Source organism: Meleagris gallopavo, chromosome Z (assembly GCF_000146605.3).
Source record: "Meleagris gallopavo isolate NT-WF06-2002-E0010 breed Aviagen turkey brand Nicholas breeding stock chromosome Z, Turkey_5.1, whole genome shotgun sequence".
NCBI classification, from domain to species: Eukaryota; Metazoa; Chordata; class Aves; order Galliformes; family Phasianidae; genus Meleagris; species Meleagris gallopavo.
In genome coordinates this window covers 64,942,817-64,949,697 of record NC_015041.2, presented here as the reverse complement: position 1 = coordinate 64,949,697, position 6,881 = coordinate 64,942,817, and the positions used below count along the sequence as shown (strand labels likewise).

General features: G+C 39.8%; 1 long non-coding RNA gene across 2 annotated transcripts in view; it reads left to right on the top strand.

Moving 5' to 3' along the window:
- Positions 1-6,881, top strand: part of LOC109364114 — a 44,323-nt gene that overhangs the window by 28,919 nt on the left and 8,523 nt on the right. Inside the window, exon 3 of one of the 2 annotated variants that reach the window (XR_004162247.1) lies at positions 6,277-6,757. The exons of the other annotated variant lie outside the window; for it this stretch is intronic. This is a non-coding gene — a long non-coding RNA (uncharacterized LOC109364114). Of the gene's footprint in view, positions 1-6,276; positions 6,758-6,881 lie in introns of those variants that run through there. 2 annotated transcript variants of the gene reach the window in all.

The window sequence follows — 6,881 nt, the reverse complement described above, 5'->3', positions numbered from 1 at the left end:
TAACTGTAAATTCATGGAGAAGTTATTTTTTGTCTACTACTACTAATTATTTTTGTAGCTTCTGTTATCCTTTCTATGTAGGTTGCTCTGGAAGTAATGCCTCCAATTTAATTCCATGGAAACTACAACAGATACAAAGAGCACAATAACACTGTTCGATAGAACACATTTTTAGCGACAAAATACTATTTTTCAGCATAGTCATTACCATTAGTTTTGCATTTTCTCCGGCAATGAACAAGACCATGTGTGCTGTGCTCCTCCAAATCGGCACCAACAAAGGTGACCCACTGTCACCATCACCAGTGTTGCATTTTCACCAAGGATAAACAGGAACCTGCATACCTTGCTCATGAAAATCTGCACCAGCAGAGGTGACCACAGTCACTGTTGGTGCTGCTGAAACGCACCACCTCACTGTGCTCACATCCACTGTTTGACCTCTGCAAACATTCAGCAAACATTGATAAATATCAGTGGTGCTATGTTTTCTATACCAAGGAATTCAGTAACTCACATCTGCTTCCGAGTAGTCCTTGTAATTTGAACTAAAAATAAATAAAAATTTAAAAATGATAGACTACTAGTAGGTATTAGATATCCTTGTATAATACTGTATATATATACTGCTCTGAAAGTAATGCCCAGAATGTCACATGCAGATATTGGAGGAATGGCAGCAGAGACTAAACCTTCCAGACAATATTCTGTTCCATGTTGTTGCTGTGTGACAAATGGCAGCAGAGGGGCAGCCTGACAGAATGACATCTGACATGGAAGTGAATATGAAGCAAAGGTGTGGAATTGAATTCCTCCATATGGAAAAAAATTGGCACCCATTGACATCCATTGACACTTGCTGTACATTTATGGAGACCAAACAGTGAATGTTAGGTGGTGGGTGCTGCGTTTCAGCAATGATGACAGTAACAGTGGATCACCTCCGCTGGTGCAGAAGTTAGAACATGGCATGAAGGCTTTTGTTTATCACCATCTAAAATGCACAGCTAGTGGTGATGATTATATTGAAAAATAGTATTTTGTAGAGAGAATGTGCTCTGTTAAACAGTGTTGTGCTCATTGTTCCTGTTGTAGTTTCCATGGAAAGAAACAGGAGGAATTACTTTCAGAGTGACCTACATACATCAAGTGTGTGTCTATTCCTCCAAAGGAATTCTTTATGCCAAGTGTGTAAGATTAAGCTGCACCTTTAGAGTCTGTAGGCTATTCATATCTCTGGAGTTGACTCTTATTTGTTTAAGTTAGCTAGAATTAACATTGTTAGCTCAACTAACACTGCTGGCACAACTAACATTGAAGAAGAAAGCTTTAAAGTAAATTTTAAAGTAATGCTGTTGGGACAGGGGATCCACTGGACTCTTACTGTTTACATGCCAGCAGCAGCAATAGATACCCAGAGTAAGATAAAAGATCAGAGGTCAGCAGGAGAGCATCTTAGAAGAAGCACAAAGGGGACCCAGCCACTCTAGCCAGTAAAACTGTCTCATCAGAGACCTGACTTAAATGACTCCTCAATCAAGAGGAGTTAAGAGATGAGTTAAGAGCTGTGCACACTTCTGCAGAACATCATTGAAAAACTGTGGGATGGCTCCCATGACTAGAGAGTTGTAACAGAAGGGCAGGCAAGGGAGATGAAGATGTCAGTGTCAATGAACAGGCATGCACCATGAAATGATGGAGTTCATGATCCTTAAGTTCCATTTGTAAGTGAGGGTAACACTTGGGCTGCCTGGGAACTCATATTCATCATGTGCTGGGACAGCTTGGAGGGAAGTTGTTCTCAGTTTTACGAAACCTCAGAGCACCTTCTCTTCTTTGCACTTAGATGGTGCAAGAATGATGTCCAACATAGCCATTACCTGCACATCCTTCTCTGCAGCTCTTCTTGCAGGGGAAATACTGAAGGCTATATAGGGGCATAGTAAAGTCAGGGAAAGGTAACTAAAGGTGGCTTGAAAGCCATCCTCACTAGCTGAGCTTAGCTCTGTATCCTGAATAGCTGTGACTCTAGACACTGTCCCATGATACAGGGAAGAGCAAATGCTAGGCTACCTTCCTTGGGCTAAGCAGAGATTTAGAAGCTATATCTGTTAATAAATAGCCTTTGATACACATAAAGTGCACTGGAATTGGAGAAATCTAAAACTCTGCAGATAAAAATTTTTAAATATTAGATTCTTCTTAATTGATGAGTTGTGATGTATATTAGTGTATGATGTAAAGCCTAGTAACTTAACACGCTTCCCAGTATTTCTTAATTAAAGTAATGAAAAGCCTGAAGTGGTGCAACAGTCAGATTCTGGTTTCTGCTGCAGCTGTTTTCATCTTTGTGACACATCCAGCAAATAAACTGTTTCTAGGGTTTCTACCTTTTTCTGGATACTCTGTGCTCAAATTATCCAATTAATGTGTGCAGCCCCACAATTAGCACAGAGCAATTGTGCACACACTGCATCAAGGGATGCTTTCCTAAAATGTGTCTTGACAATGCCATGCCTTAATTCAGCTGCATTAAAAAAAGCAAGTGCTTAAAAAAAAAAAAAAAGAGATACCATAAGATGGTGGAAGAAGATGCTTCTTCTCAGAGCTAATTGTGTTGGGCCACCCTCCACTGTTTCTGGTACGTTACTATCAAAAGTGGAAGATACAGTCATGCACTACAAATGAGGGATGGCAATAGCTGTCCTTTTACTCTGGACAGTAATGACTCCTTCCCATCAGGAACCATTTCTGGACTGAAGATCAGCCCTCACCTCACCTCGCTTTCCTCAGAAGACAAAAAGAGTGTGCCCTACTCATTTCATCAATTCATTTTGCCAAGCAGAGGATGTTATGGCAGCTATTGCAATACTTCCAAATCAAGTGACAAGAAATGGGCTGTAATCTATTATCCATTCCAGGAGACATGCTGAACCTCCATCAAAATTTCCTGATACATAGAATTTTCTGCATATGTGCAGCATATTTGTGGTAGCTTTTAGTTCAGTCTATCTAATATATCTGTGAGATTCATGCTTTCTTTCTCCTCTGTAAGAAGTGAGTACATTACAGACAGATCCCAAGTTTCAAATCTGTCTCTTCCAAGAAATACAGCAAAACTTGTTTGCTGACTGTCCTGTTACTATCCTAAATTCCACTTTTCTGAAGTCACCTAGTTGTCATGAATGACCAAATGAATATGTAATGTAGGAATCTTAACAATTCAATGTGACCCTTGGTCCAGCCCCTGAATTTTTAATACCCTATTTCTTGCTTGAACAAAAAACTTTAACCTCTCTCATCCAAGACTGTCCCCACATTCTACAATTTGTGTATTTTCCTCCCACCCCAAATATTTTCCTTTACAAAATCTGAATGTAATAATTCTTCCCCTGGTGAATGGTGCACATATCAGAGCCATAAGGATTTAAAGTATGTGTTCTGTTATAATTTTGACAATGTGAAAGTACTGCGTTATTTCACCTAAGGTTTCCACACAATATTTGCATTGGTATAGACAGAGAGAGGTGATTTGTTGGCATTTCGTCCTACAGCTAAGATTATAATTAGGTATAAAAGTACTTCATAGTGGCATAATTTACTCCAATTTCCTTACAAGACTAAATTATATGGTTTTACTTACTTTTACACTGCATCTGTCTTTGAGGGCAACGCTGCACTTTAATATGGTTAAATGTATTATTGTACCAATAAGGTGGAGTTAAACACTAAAACTTTTGTGTGTAGACAGTCCCTGAGGGCTCAGACAGACACTGAAGTTACTACAGCTCAACAAGTTGCAGCATATCATCAGAGCCACAGTACCCAGTCATGCACAAAGATTTTGTCAGTCACAGGTGTGAGGTAAAATATAAGAGCTTAAATCCCACATTTTAATTGCTCTTTTTCTCTTATTTAACTGGTACTGAAACTATGACTTACTTATAAACAAGAAAGAAATTGGACAGACAGACTGTATAGCATAAACTTGGTCACTTTTCACTTTTCAGAAAGCTCAGAGACAGTACAGACATGGCACCCAGCTGATCCACTTGAAAAGTGATGGAGGAAAGCAGCTAGTATCAAAATTGCTTTTAAAGTGAGTTTACTGAGTTTTTCCCTCTGACTGTCACAGAGTGCCTCGGGTAGAAGGGGACCTTAAAGCCCACCCAGTTTCAACCGCTTTGCCACAAAGTGCTGATAACCAGTCTGGCCTTAAACACCTCCAGGGATGTGTCATCACCCACAGCTTTTCTGTGCAGCCTGTGCCAGCACATCACCGCTCTTTGAGTAAAGAGTGAGTAAAGAATGAGTAAAGCTGAACAAACCCAGCTCCCTCTCTTTCTTCGTAAGAGGGGTGCTCCAGCACTTAACATCTTCATGGCCCACGTTTGGACCAACCCCAACAGCTCAATTCTAATTGTGTAAATGAGCCACAGCTATTCCTTCAAGATTAGTGTGACATGATGAAACTCCTTATGCTGATTTAAGACTCTGGTGGTAGCACTTTACACAGGTCAGAGTCTAGGCAGCATAATGTGAAACCAAAAGGTAAAGCAATACAGACCTTACGGATAATGAATATGTGATCAGATCATTGCCATCAGTCTGTGATGATGGCTTTGGTTAAACTGTATCTGTGTCCTGGGAGTAACCTATCACACAGACATCTACATTCTGCAGACAGAAGGGATAGTCTGCACACATGCAACACATTAAAGAAGACCCCACATATAGTGATTCAGAGCAGGAAAATATAGCGGCAGTTGAAACATTAATTGTCTCTAATAGTTAGAATGGCCCTAGTGTCTTAGTAGTTTGGATAAATAAATCACTGTGGTGGTGGTATCCCTTACACTGGTACCAAACCAATTCTTCTGCTGCAGAACATGGGTGTCCCTCTGGTTAGCACAAATACTGTGTTAGCCACTTGCAAACTGAACCATAAATGTTCTCAGCAAAAAAAAAGACAGAGCCACAAAATCATTCCAATTCTGTTTCCTTCTGATTCACGTTCAATTTTCTGCTTAAAGTCTTCTCTAGCTCTTACTCTCCCACCCTGTGATCAAGCTTGAAAGAAAAATTGCAGATTATTACTATCACTGCAGTGAAACCAAAATTGTGGACTGCAGGTTTTGAGGTTTTATTTTACTCTTTTTTTTTTTTTTCTTTTTCCTACTCAACAAGGCTGTTCTACATATTCTAGCAGAATCCTTTAATAAGGCACATTAAGAGCTGCTGACAGCCTCAAACTGATATGAAGTAAAAAGTAATGGCGCATCTTTACCATGCTGGGCTTGCTGCTATTGTGCATTCTCAGCATTCAGTGCAGAAATTTCTAGCCTGAGTTTTCAGTCGAGCCTATTGTTAAATGCTTTAACTTTTCTTCAATGCTCTTTTTTTATATTTATACATTCAGACATTCTAAAGCATTATAATACATATTCATGTGATAACTCCAAACATGGTGATGGCTAGTTTAGAATTTGAGAAATGCAGTTTTAAGACTGACTGATCAGTGTTATTCAGAAAATTACTTGAAGATGTTATCTGAGGCTGGCACTGCAGAGTTGTTACTCTTACACAGATATAAGTCTGCTTAATATCATAATTCAGTGCTTTGATTTTTTTTTAAAGGTCAATTTCTTGCAATGTAAGTGAGTTGGAGCAAAGACAGTAGGGTAAATGTGGTAGGAAGAAAAAAATGATAGAGATATCTACTGATGCTATGTACAAGCCTGCACAGTTGGAGCCAGCTATCAAAATCATTTTGAGGCTACCAGGCGTGTATTCTGTGATAGAGAACAAAGCAAGTGTCATATGAGGTTAGGCCCCTCTACTGACTATGTGAAATATCTTGACAATTAATTTGTGTCAGCATTGATGTGAAAGCTGAAATGCATCACTACCAAAAGAAGACTCTGTAGTTTGCGTAAGAACAAAATGTGATCATTCTCATATAAGCCTAAACAACTTCAAGCAAGATTGTCATGGATATGGGAATAAGAATGAATTAATATTCAAAATTACACTGGGGCGTGTGGGGGTTATTTTAAAACAAAAATAATTTCTATCTATTAAGACACTGTCGGCATGAGAAACATTCTGGGCTAATGATGATCATTACTAGGGAAAATTTGTTGATTTAGAATGAAATCATTTATGTGTAGTATATATTTACTTAGTCTTAATCAACATCACAGTGATCCAAATCATAATTAAATATTAAGCTGAGAGCTTGAGGTCACAGACAGTTCTGTTGTGTTCTACTTCTAGAAGTCAAGGGACAAACTGGACAAATCATGGCAGATAAAGTCGCACATGGACTCCCTTCTCTCCTCGCCTTCCTGCATCCCAGTGTTCTCCTTGAGGACTCTTCCCACAGAAAAACAGCCTGTCAGGTGCTCCCCACAGAGCACCTGCTGTGATCCCTGCAGCAGCAAGCATCAGGCAAGCCAGGTGGCAGAACTGAACCAGGTGTCCCCACACCAGCATGGATGCCCCTTGCTTCTGGGGATGTGAGGGAAGGAGGAGCTCAAGACATGGGAGGAGAAATCAACAATGGTACATGCAAGAGGAGAAGCCAGAAATAATTTCCCTGATTTTAAAGGCAAGGGAAGCCTTTCCTGCTAGTCGAGTCTTTTGGCAATAATAGAAAGCACAAGCCTGAGGCTGGGAGGAGGAGGAAATCATCCCCTTATGGAATTGCGCAGGATAAGAATAAAGGCTTGAATCTGAAACCATGGATTCTTTTGCCTCTTTTCCTACCTCCCACAGAGAAATGGGTAAAGCGCAATGAGCAGTGTGTGTATCAGCTATTGCCACCAGAGAGCTGCCAGATGTCTGCTTTGCAATTGGAAAACAAGTTAAAAAAGAAAACA